The sequence below is a fragment of the Oncorhynchus keta genome, chromosome 15, assembly GCF_023373465.1.
Source record: "Oncorhynchus keta strain PuntledgeMale-10-30-2019 chromosome 15, Oket_V2, whole genome shotgun sequence".
Taxonomy (NCBI): Eukaryota; Metazoa; Chordata; class Actinopteri; order Salmoniformes; family Salmonidae; genus Oncorhynchus; species Oncorhynchus keta.
In genome coordinates, this window is record NC_068435.1 from 5,785,185 (window position 1) to 5,799,119 (window position 13,935).

At 44.4% G+C, this 13,935-nt stretch overlaps 1 pseudogene; it reads right to left on the reverse strand.

Moving 5' to 3' along the window:
- LOC127907536 (receptor-type tyrosine-protein phosphatase mu-like) overlaps positions 1 to 13,935 on the reverse strand; it is an 830,490-nt pseudogene that overhangs the window by 345,634 nt on the left and 470,921 nt on the right.

Genomic DNA, 13,935 nt, shown 5'->3' on the forward strand with positions numbered 1-13,935 from the left:
AGTGACACCCCACTAAATACCCTAGTTTAACCTGTAGTGACACCCCATTAAATACCCTGGTTTAATACAACCAACCTCTGAGACCCCATTAAATACCCTAGTTTAACCTGTAGTGACACCCCATTAAATACCCTAGTTTAATACAACCAACCTCTGAGTCCCCATTAAATACCCTAGTTTAACCTGTAGTGACACCCCACTAAATACCCTAGTTTAACCTGTAGTGACACCCCACTAAATACCCTAGTTTAACCTGTAGTGACACCCCATTAAATACCCTGGTTTAATACAACCAACCTCTGAGACCCCATTAAATACCCTAGTTTAACCTGTAGTGACACCCCATTAAATACCCTAGTTTAACCTGTAGTGACACCCCATTAAATACCCTAGTTTAACCTGTAGTGACACCCCATTAAATACCCTGGTTTAATACAACCAACCTCTGAGTCCCCATTAAATACCCTAGTTTAACCTGTAGTGACACCCCACTAAATACCCTAGTTTAACCTGTAGTGACACCCCACTAAATACCCTAGTTTAACCTGTAGTGACACCCCATTAAATACCCTGGTTTAATACAACCAACCTCTGAGACCCCATTAAATACCCTAGTTTAACCTGTAGTGACACCCCATTAAATACCCTAGTTTAACCTGTAGTGACACCCCATTAAATACCCTAGTTTAACCTGTAGTGACACCCCATTAAATACCCTAGTTTAACCTGTAGTGACACCCCACTAAATACCCTAGTTTAACCTGTAGTGACACCCCATTAAATACCCTAGTTTAACCTGTAGTGACACCCCATTAAATACCCTAGTTTAACCTGTAGTGACACCCCATTAAATACCCTAGTTTAACCTGTAGTGACACCCCATTAAATACCCTAGTTTAACCTGTAGTGACACCCCATTAAATACCCTAGTTTAACCTGTAGTGACACCCCATTAAATACCCTAGTTTAACCTGTAGTGACACCCCATTAAATACCCTAGTTTAACCTGTAGTGACACCCCACTAAATACCCTAGTTTAACCTGTAGTGACACCCCATTAAATACCCTAGTTTAACCTGTAGTGACACCCCATTAAATACCCTAGTTTAACCTGTAGTGACACCCCATTAAATACCCTAGTTTAACCTGTAGTGACACCCCATTAAATACCCTAGTTTAACCTGTAGTGACACCCCATTAAATACCCTAGTTTAACCTGTAGTGACACCCCACTAAATACCCTAGTTTAACCTGTAGTGACACCCCATTAAATACCATAGTTTAACCTGTAGTGACACCCCATTAAATACCCTAGTTTAACCTGTAGTGACACCCCATTAAATACTCTAGTTTAACCTGTAGTGACACCCCATTAAATACCCTAGTTTAACCTGTAGTGACACCCCATTAAATACCCTAGTTTAACCTGTAGTGACACCCCATTAAATACCCTAGTTTAACCTGTAGTGACACCCCATTAAATACCCTAGTTTAACCTGTAGTGACACCCCACTAAATACCCTAGTTTAACCTGTAGTGACACCCCATTAAATACCCTAGTTTAACCTGTAGTGACACCCCATTAAATACCCTGGTTTAATACAACCAACCTCTGAGACCCCATTAAATACTCTAGTTTAACCTGTAGTGACACCCCATTAAATACCCTAGTTTAACCTGTAGTGACACCCCATTAAATACCCTAGTTTAACCTGTAGTGACACCCCATTAAATACCCTAGTTTAACCTGTAGTGACACCCCATTAAATACCCTAGTTTAACCTGTAGTGACACCCCATTAAATACCCTGGTTTAATACAACCAACCTCTGAGACCCCATTACATACTCTAGTTTAATACAACCAACCTCTGACACCCCATTAAATACTCTAGTTTAACCTGTAGTGACACCCCATTAAATACCCTAGTTTAACCTGTAGTGACACCCCATTAAATACCCTGGTTTAATACAACCAACCTCTGAGTCCCCATTAAATACCCTAGTTTAACCTGTAGTGACACCCCATTAAATACCCTGGTTTAATACAACCAACCTCTGAGTCCCCATTAAATACCCTGGTTTAACCTGTAGTGACACCCCATTAAATACTCTAGTTTAACCTGTAGTGACACCCCATTAAATACCCTAGTTTAACCTGTAGTGACACCCCATTAAATACCCTAGTTTAATACAACCAACCTCTGAGTCCCCATTAAATACCCTAGTTTAACCTGTAGTGACACCCCACTAAATACCCTAGTTTAACCTGTAGTGACACCCCACTAAATACCCTAGTTTAACCTGTAGTGACACCCCATTAAATACCCTAGTTTAACCTGTAGTGACACCCCATTAAATACCCTGGTTTAATACAACCAACCTCTGAGACCCCATTAAATACCCTAGTTTAACCTGTAGTGACACCCCATTAAATACTCTAGTTTAACCTGTAGTGACACCCCATTAAATACCCTAGTTTAACCTGTAGTGACACCCCATTAAATACCCTAGTTTAACCTGTAGTGACACCCCATTAAATACCCTAGTTTAATACAACCAACCTCTGAGACCCCATTAAATACCCTAGTTTAACCTGTAGTGACACCCCATTAAATACCCTAGTTTAACCTGTAGTGACACCCCATTAAATACCCTAGTTTAACCTGTAGTGACACCCCATTAAATACCCTAGTTTAACCTGTAGTGACACCCCACTAAATACCCTAGTTTAACCTGTAGTGACACCCCACTAAATACCCTAGTTTAACCTGTAGTGACACCCCATTAAATACCCTAGTTTAACCTGTAGTGACACCCCATTAAATACCCTAGTTTAACCTGTAGTGACACCCCATTAAATACCCTAGTTTAACCTGTAGTGACACCCCATTAAATACCCTAGTTTAACCTGTAGTGACACCCCATTAAATACCCTGGTTTAATACAACCAACCTCTGAGACCCCATTAAATACCCTAGTTTAACCTGTAGTGACACCCCACTAAATACTCTAGTTTAACCTGTAGTGACACCCCATTAAATACCCTAGTTTAACCTGTAGTGACACCCCATTAAATACCCTAGTTTAACCTGTAGTGACACCCCATTAAATACCCTGGTTTAATACAACCAACCTCTGAGACCCCATTAAATACCCTAGTTTAACCTGTAGTGACACCCCATTAAATACCCTAGTTTAACCTGTAGTGACACCCCATTAAATACCCTAGTTTAACCTGTAGTGACACCCCATTAAATACCCTGGTTTAATACAACCAACCTCTGAGACCCCATTAAATACCCTAGTTTAACCTGTAGTGACACCCCATTAAATACCCTAGTTTAACCTGTAGTGACACCCCATTAAATACCCTAGTTTAACCTGTAGTGACACCCCATTAAATACCCTAGTTTAACCTGTAGTGACACCCCATTAAATACCCTAGTTAAACCTGTAGTGACACCCCATTAAATACCCTAGTTTAACCTGTAGTGACACCCCACTAAATACCCTAGTTTAACCTGTAGTGACACCCCATTAAATACCCTAGTTTAACCTGTAGTGACACCCCATTAAATACCCTGGTTTAATACAACCAACCTCTGAGACCCCATTAAATACTCTAGTTTAACCTGTAGTGACACCCCATTAAATACCCTAGTTTAACCTGTAGTGACACCCCATTAAATACCCTAGTTTAACCTGTAGTGACACCCCATTAAATACCCTAGTTTAACCTGTAGTGACACCCCATTAAATACCCTAGTTTAACCTGTAGTGACACCCCATTAAATACCCTGGTTTAATACAACCAACCTCTGAGACCCCATTAAATACTCTAGTTTAATACAACCAACCTCTGACACCCCATTAAATACTCTAGTTTAACCTGTAGTGACACCCCATTAAATACCCTAGTTTAACCTGTAGTGACACCCCATTAAATACCCTGGTTTAATACAACCAACCTCTGAGTCCCCATTAAATACCCTAGTTTAACCTGTAGTGACACCCCATTAAATACCCTGGTTTAATACAACCAACCTCTGAGTCCCCATTAAATACCCTGGTTTAACCTGTAGTGACACCCCATTAAATACTCTAGTTTAACCTGTAGTGACACCCCATTAAATACCCTGGTTTAACCTGTAGTGACACCCCATTAAATACCCTAGTTTAACCTGTAGTGACACCCCATTAAATACCCTAGTTTAACCTGTAGTGACACCCCATTAAATACTCTAGTTTAACCTGTAGTGACACCCCATTAAATACTCTAGTTTAACCTGTAGTGACACCCCATTAAATACCCTAGTTTAACCTGTAGTGACACCCCATTAAATACCCTAGTTTAACCTGTAGTGACACCCCACTAAATACCCTAGTTTAACCTGTAGTGACACCCCACTAAATACCCTAGTTTAACCTGTAGTGACACCCCATTAAATACCCTAGTTTAACCTGTAGTGACACCCCATTAAATACCCTAGTTTAACCTGTAGTGACACCCCATTAAATACCCTAGTTTAATACAACCAACCTCTGAGTCCCCATTAAATACCCTAGTTTAACCTGTAGTGACACCCCACTAAATACCCTAGTTTAACCTGTAGTGACACCCCACTAAATACCCTAGTTTAACCTGTAGTGACACCCCATTAAATACCATAGTTTAACCTGTAGTGACACCCCATTAAATACCCTGGTTTAATACAACCAACCTCTGAGACCCCATTAAATACCCTAGTTTAACCTGTAGTGACACCCCATTAAATACTCTAGTTTAACCTGTAGTGACACCCCATTAAATACCCTAGTTTAACCTGTAGTGACACCCCATTAAATACCCTAGTTTAACCTGTAGTGACACCCCATTAAATACCCTAGTTTAATACAACCAACCTCTGAGACCCCATTAAATACCCTAGTTTAACCTGTAGTGACACCCCATTAAATACCCTAGTTTAACCTGTAGTGACACCCCATTAAATACCCTAGTTTAACCTGTAGTGACACCCCATTAAATACCCTAGTTTAACCTGTAGTGACACCCCACTAAATACCCTAGTTTAACCTGTAGTGACACCCCACTAAATACCCTAGTTTAACCTGTAGTGACACCCCATTAAATACCCTAGTTTAACCTGTAGTGACACCCCATTAAATACCCTAGTTTAACCTGTAGTGACACCCCATTAAATACCCTAGTTTAACCTGTAGTGACACCCCATTAAATACCCTAGTTTAACCTGTAGTGACACCCCATTAAATACCCTGGTTTAATACAACCAACCTCTGAGACCCCATTAAATACCCTAGTTTAACCTGTAGTGACACCCCACTAAATACTCTAGTTTAACCTGTAGTGACACCCCATTAAATACCCTAGTTTAACCTGTAGTGACACCCCATTAAATACCCTAGTTTAACCTGTAGTGACACCCCATTAAATACCCTGGTTTAATACAACCAACCTCTGAGACCCCATTAAATACCCTAGTTTAACCTGTAGTGACACCCCATTAAATACCCTAGTTTAACCTGTAGTGACACCCCATTAAATACCCTAGTTTAACCTGTAGTGACACCCCATTAAATACCCTGGTTTAATACAACCAACCTCTGAGACCCCATTAAATACCCTAGTTTAACCTGTAGTGACACCCCATTAAATACCCTAGTTTAACCTGTAGTGACACCCCATTAAATACCCTAGTTTAACCTGTAGTGACACCCCATTAAATACCCTAGTTTAACCTGTAGTGACACCCCATTAAATACCCTAGTTTAACCTGTAGTGACACCCCATTAAATACCCTGGTTTAATACAACCAACCTCTGACACCCCATTAAATACCCTAGTTTAACCTGTAGTGACACCCCATTAAATACCCTGGTTTAATACAACCAACCTCTGACACCCCATTAAATACCCTGGTTTAATACAACCAACCTCTGACACCCCATTAAATACCCTGGTTTAATACAACCAACCTCTGACACCCTGATTTTTACAGCTTGGAGAATCTATGGTCTTCTTTCTGTGAGTCTAAAGTAGAGTTCCCTGGTGACAGTTTGATTATGGGATGTGAACACCACTCTATACATACCAAGGGTCCCACCATATCCACCTCTGACAGGTGTTGACAGATTCCAAGAACACGGGATGGTCCTTCTGTGGCTCAGTTGGTAGAGCATGGCGCTTGTAACGCCAGGGTAGTGGGTTCGATTCCCGGGACCACCCATACGTAGAATGTATGCACACATGACTGTAAGTCGCTTTGGATAAAAGCGTCAGCTAAATGGCATATATTATTATTATATTATGTTTACTATCCTTTGTGCAAGCACTTCCAAGAGTTAATGAACAGTGAGCCTGGTGAAATTTGGGGAGCGCATCGTCAGTAGTGTACCTTTGGTGTTTCGGCCGTTCACACTATACACCCTCCCCAAAGGCGGCCAGCGACAGGGTGATCAATCCTACGCTTGCGTCCCATTCCCAATTAGTCATAGGAGTTGCCTTGTTGTTGTTGATAGCCAATATCCCATGGGACTATGCATGGCAGGGGCGTCCTCCTCCCTGAGTCAAGCATTGTTTACCGCATACCTCCTGGCCCTCTCACTTCGGGGCCCAGCTGGGGTCTTTCCTCTTCATCCAGAGCCACTGACTGCTGTCTTCTGCCGCCTCTGATACAGCTTTGATTGCCGAACGCTGGCCCTGGCCCTTAATTCCCAGGTCTCTAAGTAGTCTGGTTGTAGGGCAGGGTCTACAGTTCCTGGCTTGGTGTGGGCTCCTCTTTCTAAATAGTTTGAGACCATCCAGACTACAGTAACATGGTTCTTTCAACTTCAGTCCTGGATAGATACCAGCTGTGCAGGGTTTCGTTCTAGCCCTGCACTAATACACCTGATTCAGTTAGTCAAGGTACAGATGGAATGTTTGGATCGTGATTGTAATAATTGATTACGGTAATCCAATTCACCCTAGAAAGTTTTGGAACCAGTAACTAACTTTCTTCTGAGAGTAAACTACTTCCTCTATCACGTGTGTTGCCTCTCTGTTCTCTCTCTCCTTCTCCAGGTCTCTAACATCTCTGTTCTCTCTCTCCTTCTCCAGGTCTCTAAAATCTCTGTTCTCTCTCTCCTTCTCCAGGTCTCTAAAATCTCTGTTCTCTCTCTCCTTCTCCAGGTCTCTAACATCTCTGTTCTCTCTCTCCTTCTCCAGGTCTCTAAAATCTCTGTTCTCTCTCTCCTTCTCCAGGTCTCTAAAATCTCTGTTCTCTCTCTCCTTCTCCAGGTCTCTAAAATGTCTGTTCTCTCTTTCCTTCTCCAGGTCTCTAAAATGTCTATTCTCTCTCTTGTTCTCCAGGTCTCTAACATCTCTGTTCTTTCTCTCTCCTTCTCCAGGTCTCTAAAATGTCTGTTCTCTCACTCCTTCTCCAGGTCTCTAAAATGTCTATTCTCTCTCTCGTTCTCCAGGTCTCTAACATCTCTGTTCTTTCTCTCTCCTTCTCCAGGTCTCTAAAATGTCTGTTCTCTCACTCCTTCTCCAGGTCTCTAAAATGTCTATTCTCTCTCTCGTTCTCCAGGTCTCTAACATCTCTGTTCTCTCTCTCCTTCTCCAGGTCTCTAACATCGCTGTTCTCTCTCTCGTTCTCCAGGTCTCTAAAATGTCTATTCTCTCTCTCCTTCTCCAGGTCTCTAACATCTCTGTTCTCTCTTTCTCCTTCTCCAGGTCTCTAAAATGTCTGTTCTCTCTCTCCTTCTCCAGGTCTCTAACATCGCTGTTCTCTCTCTCGTTCTCCAGCTCTCAAACATCTCTGTTCTCTTTCTCCTTCTCCAGCTCTCTAAAATCTAAAGTCTCTCTGCCCCTCCTTTATCTCCCTCTCTCTATATATACAGCATATATATTCTCTCTCTCTCTCTCTCTCTCTCTCTCTCTCTCTCTCTCTCTCTCTCTCTCTCTCTCTCTCTCTCTCTCTCTCTCTCTCTCTCTCTCTCTCTCTCTCTCTCTCTCTCTCTCTCTCTCTCTCTCTCTCTCTCTCTCTCTCTCTCTCTCTCTCTCTCTCTCTCTCTCTCTCTCTCTCTCTCTCTCTCTCTCTCTCTCTCTCTCTCTCTCTCTCTCTCTCTCTCTCTCTCTCTCTCTCTCTCTCTCTCTCTCTCTCTCTCTCTCTCAGAGACATGTGGTAGCTCTTTAAGAACCCTGTTTTGGGCCCATTATCATTCCAGACCACAATCTGAGATCTCTTCAAGTCACCATTGAACTCTCTTCCTCTGCCTCGGCTTAGCTTTGCTTTGTAGAGAGCAGGAGAGGAGTAGAGGAGGAGAAGAGGGCCAAGTGCCACTTGACGACAGAGAGAGGATAGAGAGGCCATGAGGCTGATCCACAACCCTGTTGTTGTTGAATCTGCCTCCGACTGTCTGGCGTAGAGATCCACTGGAAAAAGCAGGCAGGGTGATTCCGTGTGTGTCTCCATTCGAAGAAGCAGGGAGACTTGCTGGGTGATTCAGGGGAAAACAAGTCACAGCACAGGACTCTACTAAACTAAGCCTAGCCCTGTAGAAGAAACCCAGCCCTGTGATGAGGTACGACGCTATTGAATGCACCAATTTGTAAGTCGCTCTGGATAAGAGCGTCTGCTAAATGACTTAAATGTAAATGTAAATGTAGAAGAAACCCAGCCCTTTGGAAGAAACCCAGCCCTGGAGCAGTAACCCAGCCCTGTAGCAGTAACCCAGCCCTGTAGCAGTAACCCATCCCTGTAGCAGTAACCCAGCCTTGTAGCAGTAACCCAGCCCTGTAGCAGTAACCCAGCACTGTAGCAGTAAGCCAGCCCTGTAGCAGTAGCCCAGCCCTGTAGCAGTAACCCAGCCCTGTAGCAGTGACCCAGCCTTGTATCAGTAACCCAGCCCTGTAGCAGTAACCCAGCCTTGTAGCAGTAACCCAGCCCTGTAGCAGTAGCCCAGCCCTGTAGCAGTAACCCAGCCCTGTAGCAGTAACCCAGCCCTGTAGCAGTAACCCAGCCCTGTAGCAGTAACCCATCCCTGTAGCAGTAACCCATCCCTGTAGCAGTAACCTAGCCCTGTAGCAGTAGCCCATCCCTGTAGCAGTAACCCAGCCCTGTAGCAGTAGCCCATCCCTGTAGCAGTAACCTAGCCCTGTAGCAGTAGCCTAGCCCTGTAGCAGTAACCCAGCCCTGTAGCAGTAACCCAGCCCTGTAGCAGTAACCCAGCCCTGTAGCAGTAACCCAGCCCTGTAGCAGTAGCCCAGCCCTGTAGCAGTAACCCAGCCCTGTAGCAGTAACCCAGCCCTGTAGCAGTAACCCAGCCCTGTAGCAGTAACCTAGCCCTGTAGCAGTAGCCCATCCCTGTAGCAGTAACCCAGCCCTGTAGCAGTAGCCCAGCCCTGTAGCAGTAACCCAGCCCTGTAGCAGTAACCCAGCCCTGTAGCAGTAACCCATCCCTGTAGCAGTAGCCCAGCCCTGTAGCAGTAACCCAGCCCTGTAGCAGTAACCCAGCCCTGTAGCAGTAGCCCAGCCCTGTAGCAGTAACCCAGCCCTGTAGCAGTAGCCCATCCCTGTAGCAGTAGCCTAGCCCTGTAGCAGTAACCTAGCCCTGTAGCAGTAACCTAGCCCTGTAGCAGTAGCCCATCCCTGTAGCAGTAACCCAGCCCTGTAGCAGTAGCCCAGCCCTGTAGCAGTAACCCAGCCCTGTAGCAGTAACCCAGCCCTGTAGCAGTAACCCAGCCCTGTAGCAGTAACCCATCCCTGTAGCAGTAGCCCAGCCCTGTAGCAGTAACCCAGCCCTGTAGCAGTAACCCAGCCCTGTAGCAGTAGCCCAGCCCTGTAGCAGTAACCCAGCCCTGTAGCAGTAGCCCATCCCTGTAGCAGTAGCCTAGCCCTGTAGCAGTAACCTAGCCCTGTAGCAGTAACCCAGCCCTGTAGCAGTAGCCCAGCCCTGTAGCAGTAACCCAGCCCTGTAGCAGTAGCCCATCCCTGTAGCAGTAGCCTAGCCCTGTAGCAGTAACCCAGCCCTGTAGTGGCTGGGCTACTGTGTATGTAAGGTGCATGTAAGGTGTATGTAAACTTCCGACATCAACTGTATTTTTGTGAGTGAGTGAGTGGATGCTACCACTGGTCCCAACCCCATTAGCTGTGCTCACAGCCTGGAAGTAGATGCTGTAGCTCTTCTGGGGCAGTAGGGGGGCGTTCCAGTACCCATTACCATAATACCACTCGAACAACCATTAACACACACACCTTAATATCCCTAGTTGAGGTACCCACCCCGTTAGCCGTGCTGACCGCCTGGTAGTAGATGCTGTAGCTCTTCTGCGGCAGTAGGGGGGCGTTCCAGTATCCACCGTAGGTCTTGTTGTCTCCCACAGTGAAGGGTTGAGGAGCCTGTAGCCCTACGGCGAGGAACTCAGCTGTGAAGTAGTACCCAGAGTTCAGGACCGTGGAGTTCTGGAAGTGGATGGGGACAGGGTAACAGCGGAGAATCTCAACCGCTCCCCTCCTCGCCCTCTGAGGCCTCTCCTCTTCTACCACCACCTGGTACCCACTATGGGGGGGGGGGGGGATGGTAGGAGTAGGGGAGAGAGGTAAGATGTGTGAGGAGGGAAGAGAGGTAAGATGTGTGAGGAGGGAAGAGAGGTAAGATGTGGGAGGAGGGAAGAGAGGTAAGATGTGGGAGGAGGGAAGAGAGGTAAGATGTGGGTGGAGGGAAGAGAGGTAAGATGGAGGGGATAGAGGTAAGAGTGGGAGAAGGAGGGAAGAGAGGTAAGATGTGGGTGGAGGGAAGAGAGGTAAGATGGAGGGGATAGAGGTAAGAGTGGGAGAAGGAGGGAAGAGAGGTAAGATGTGGGTGGAGGGAAGAGAGGTAAGATGGAGGGGATAGAGGTAAGAGTGGGAGAAGGAGGGGAGAGAGGTAAGATGGAGGGGATAGAGGTAAGAGTGGGAGAAGAAGGGGAGAGAGGTAAGATTAGGGGGGATACGTGAATACAGTATTCTAGAATAAACAAAGCATATTTGTAAAATATATGATGTAAGACTTTAAATAACCAACTAATTTGTTTTAATTTGCGTACCAAGAAACCCAGTTGAACCCCTGTTGTAGTATGACCTTTATCAACACACACCTAAGGTGTTTTCTACAAACCTAAACTCTCTCTTTATGGTTCCCTCTTCCTGTCTGTCTGTGACCCAGGTGTCCTGACACAACCTACCCTCTGACCTCTAACCCCTGCCCTCGTTAAGGGGACAGTTAATTAGTGTTGTGATTCCTCCTGCTGCCTTCCAGCAGTCGTTAATATTTAAACACCTCTCTCCTCCCAGTCCAGCTGCACTAAGTGAGGTAGTATAGCGATATACTGGATCACTATTTTATAAGGAAGGATCTGAGAGAACTCTGTGGTTTCTCTTCAACATTAGGTTGCATAACATCTTTTAAAAACTGTTTCCAAAATTCCCCAGTTTTCCATAAATCCTGGTTTTAGGATTTATTCCTTCCTGATTTCAGAAATGTTCTAACCCGGGTTTCTATAAAACCTCGGAAGGGACATATTTTTATTTTTTATTTAACCTTGTTTTAACTAGTCAGTTAAAGAACAAATTCTTATTTACAATGACGGCCTACCCCGCCCAAACCCGGACGACGCTGGGCCAATTGTGCGACGCCCTATGGGACTCCCAATCACGGCCGGTTGTAATACAGCCTGGAATCGAACCAGGGTCTGTAGTGACGCCTCTAGCAGTGAGATGCTGTTCCTTAGACCACTGCACCACTTCGGGGGGACAATATTGTCTCTTTCTAATATTTGTGGGACATGACCCAAACCCCGTTCCCATGTAAATTAGGCTGTTGTGTGGTATAGAGCTTCACCAAGACCTCACTAGGACCACAAGGTTCATTAACAACCCTACAAACACCTTTTGAAGAACTTGGGGTGAAAGGTCAAACACCATATGAAGCACTGGGGGGTGAAAGGTCAAACACCTAATGAAGCACTGGGGGGTGAAAGGTGAAACACCATATGAAGCACTTGGGGGTGAAAGGTCAAACACCATATGAAGCACTGGGGGGTGAAAGGTCAAACACCATATGAAGCACTTGGGGATGAAAGGTCAAACACCTTATGAAGCACTGGGGGGTGAAAGGTCAAACGCCTTATGAAGCATTAGAGGTTAAAGAGCAGACACGGTACACATATGGATAATTCATCACTGAATTCTAACCATGTAAAACAATGTTTCTGTGAGATTATACAGTCAGGGTTAGTTTGGATCTTTAGCTAAAATGTTATACTTTCAGATTTAATAATCTGAGACTTTGGGGAAAAAGGCCATTGGGGGAGGCAGTGGTTGTTAATGTAGACATTTAATTAACATGAATTAATGTCATTTAATTAACTATATTTATACTCTACACTTTTAATTCACAGATAACCTTTTCATACATATAGTTTCAAACATCATTTATTAGAGATGAACCAATCCAAAAGTCAGATTACCATCCCGATGATATTCATCTTCAAGGCCGGTCGGTTCTACTTTGCTGCACATGGCCTGAACTCACTGAACTCTAGCCTAGGAAATTTTGTTTTTTAGTATTTATGCAGTAGCATATCAGTGTAAATGGGTTTCTGTAGTATAATACCAGTGTAAATGGGTTTCTGTAGTAGAATACCAGTGTAAATGGGTTTCTGTAGTAGAATACCAGTGTAAATGGGTTTCTGCAGTAGAATACCAGTGTAAATGGGTTTCTGTAGTAGAATACCAGTGTAAATGGGTTTCTGTAGTAGCATACCAGTGTAAATGGGTTTCTGTAGTAGAATACCAGTGTGAATGGGTTTCTGTAGTAGAATACCAGTGTAAATGGGTTTCTGCAGTAGAATACCAGTGTAAATGGGTTTCTGCAGTAGAATACCAGTGTGAATGGGTTTCTGTAGTAGCATACCAGTGTAAATGGGTTTCTGTAGTAGCATACCAGTGTAAATGGGTTTCTGTAGTAGCATACCAGTGTGAATGGGTTTCTGTAGTAGAATACCAGTGTAAATGGGTTTCTGCAGTAGAATACCAGTGTAAATGGGTTTCTGCAGTAGCATACCAGTGTGAATGGGTTTCTGCAGTAGAATACCAGTGTGAATGGGTTTCTGCAGTAGCATACCAGTGTGAATGGGTTTCTGCAGTAGCATACCAGTGTGAATGGGTTTCTGCAGTAGCATACCAGTGTGAATGGGTTTCTGCAGTAGCATACCAGTGTGAATGGGTTTCTGCAGTAGCATACCAGTGTGAATGGGTTTCTGCAGTAGCATACCAGTGTGAATGGGTTTATGCAGTAGAATACCAGTGTGAATGGGTTTCTGCAGTAGCATACCAGTGTGAATGCATTATCTTCTCACCTCTGTTATGGTATTATGGTAATGTCCCATTCTATATGAATGTAAAGACAAATCTAAATGAGATAAGATAGAAAACGAATGTGAACAAGCTAATTATTGCTGAAAAAAATATATATCGTTCAAATGATGTGCAGTGAAATGTGTTGCTTGACAGGATCATCCAAAATAGTAGGGAGTCCCTGGAGCAGATTAGGGTTGAGTGCCTTGCTCAAGGGCACATGGACAGATGTTTCACCTTGGCAGGTATTTCGACCAGCAACCTTTTTAGTCACTGGCCCAAAACTCTAACCACTAGGATACCTGGCCCAAAACTCTAACCACTAGGATACCTGGCCCAAAACTCTAACCACTAGGATACCTGGCCCAAAACTCTAACCACTAGGCTACCTGGCCCAAAACTCTAACCACTAGGCTACCTGGCCCAAAACTCTAACCACTAGGCTACCTGGCCCAAAACTCTAACCACTAGGCTACCTGGCCCAAAACTCTAACCACTAGGCTACCTGGCCCAAAACTCTAACCACTAGGCTAC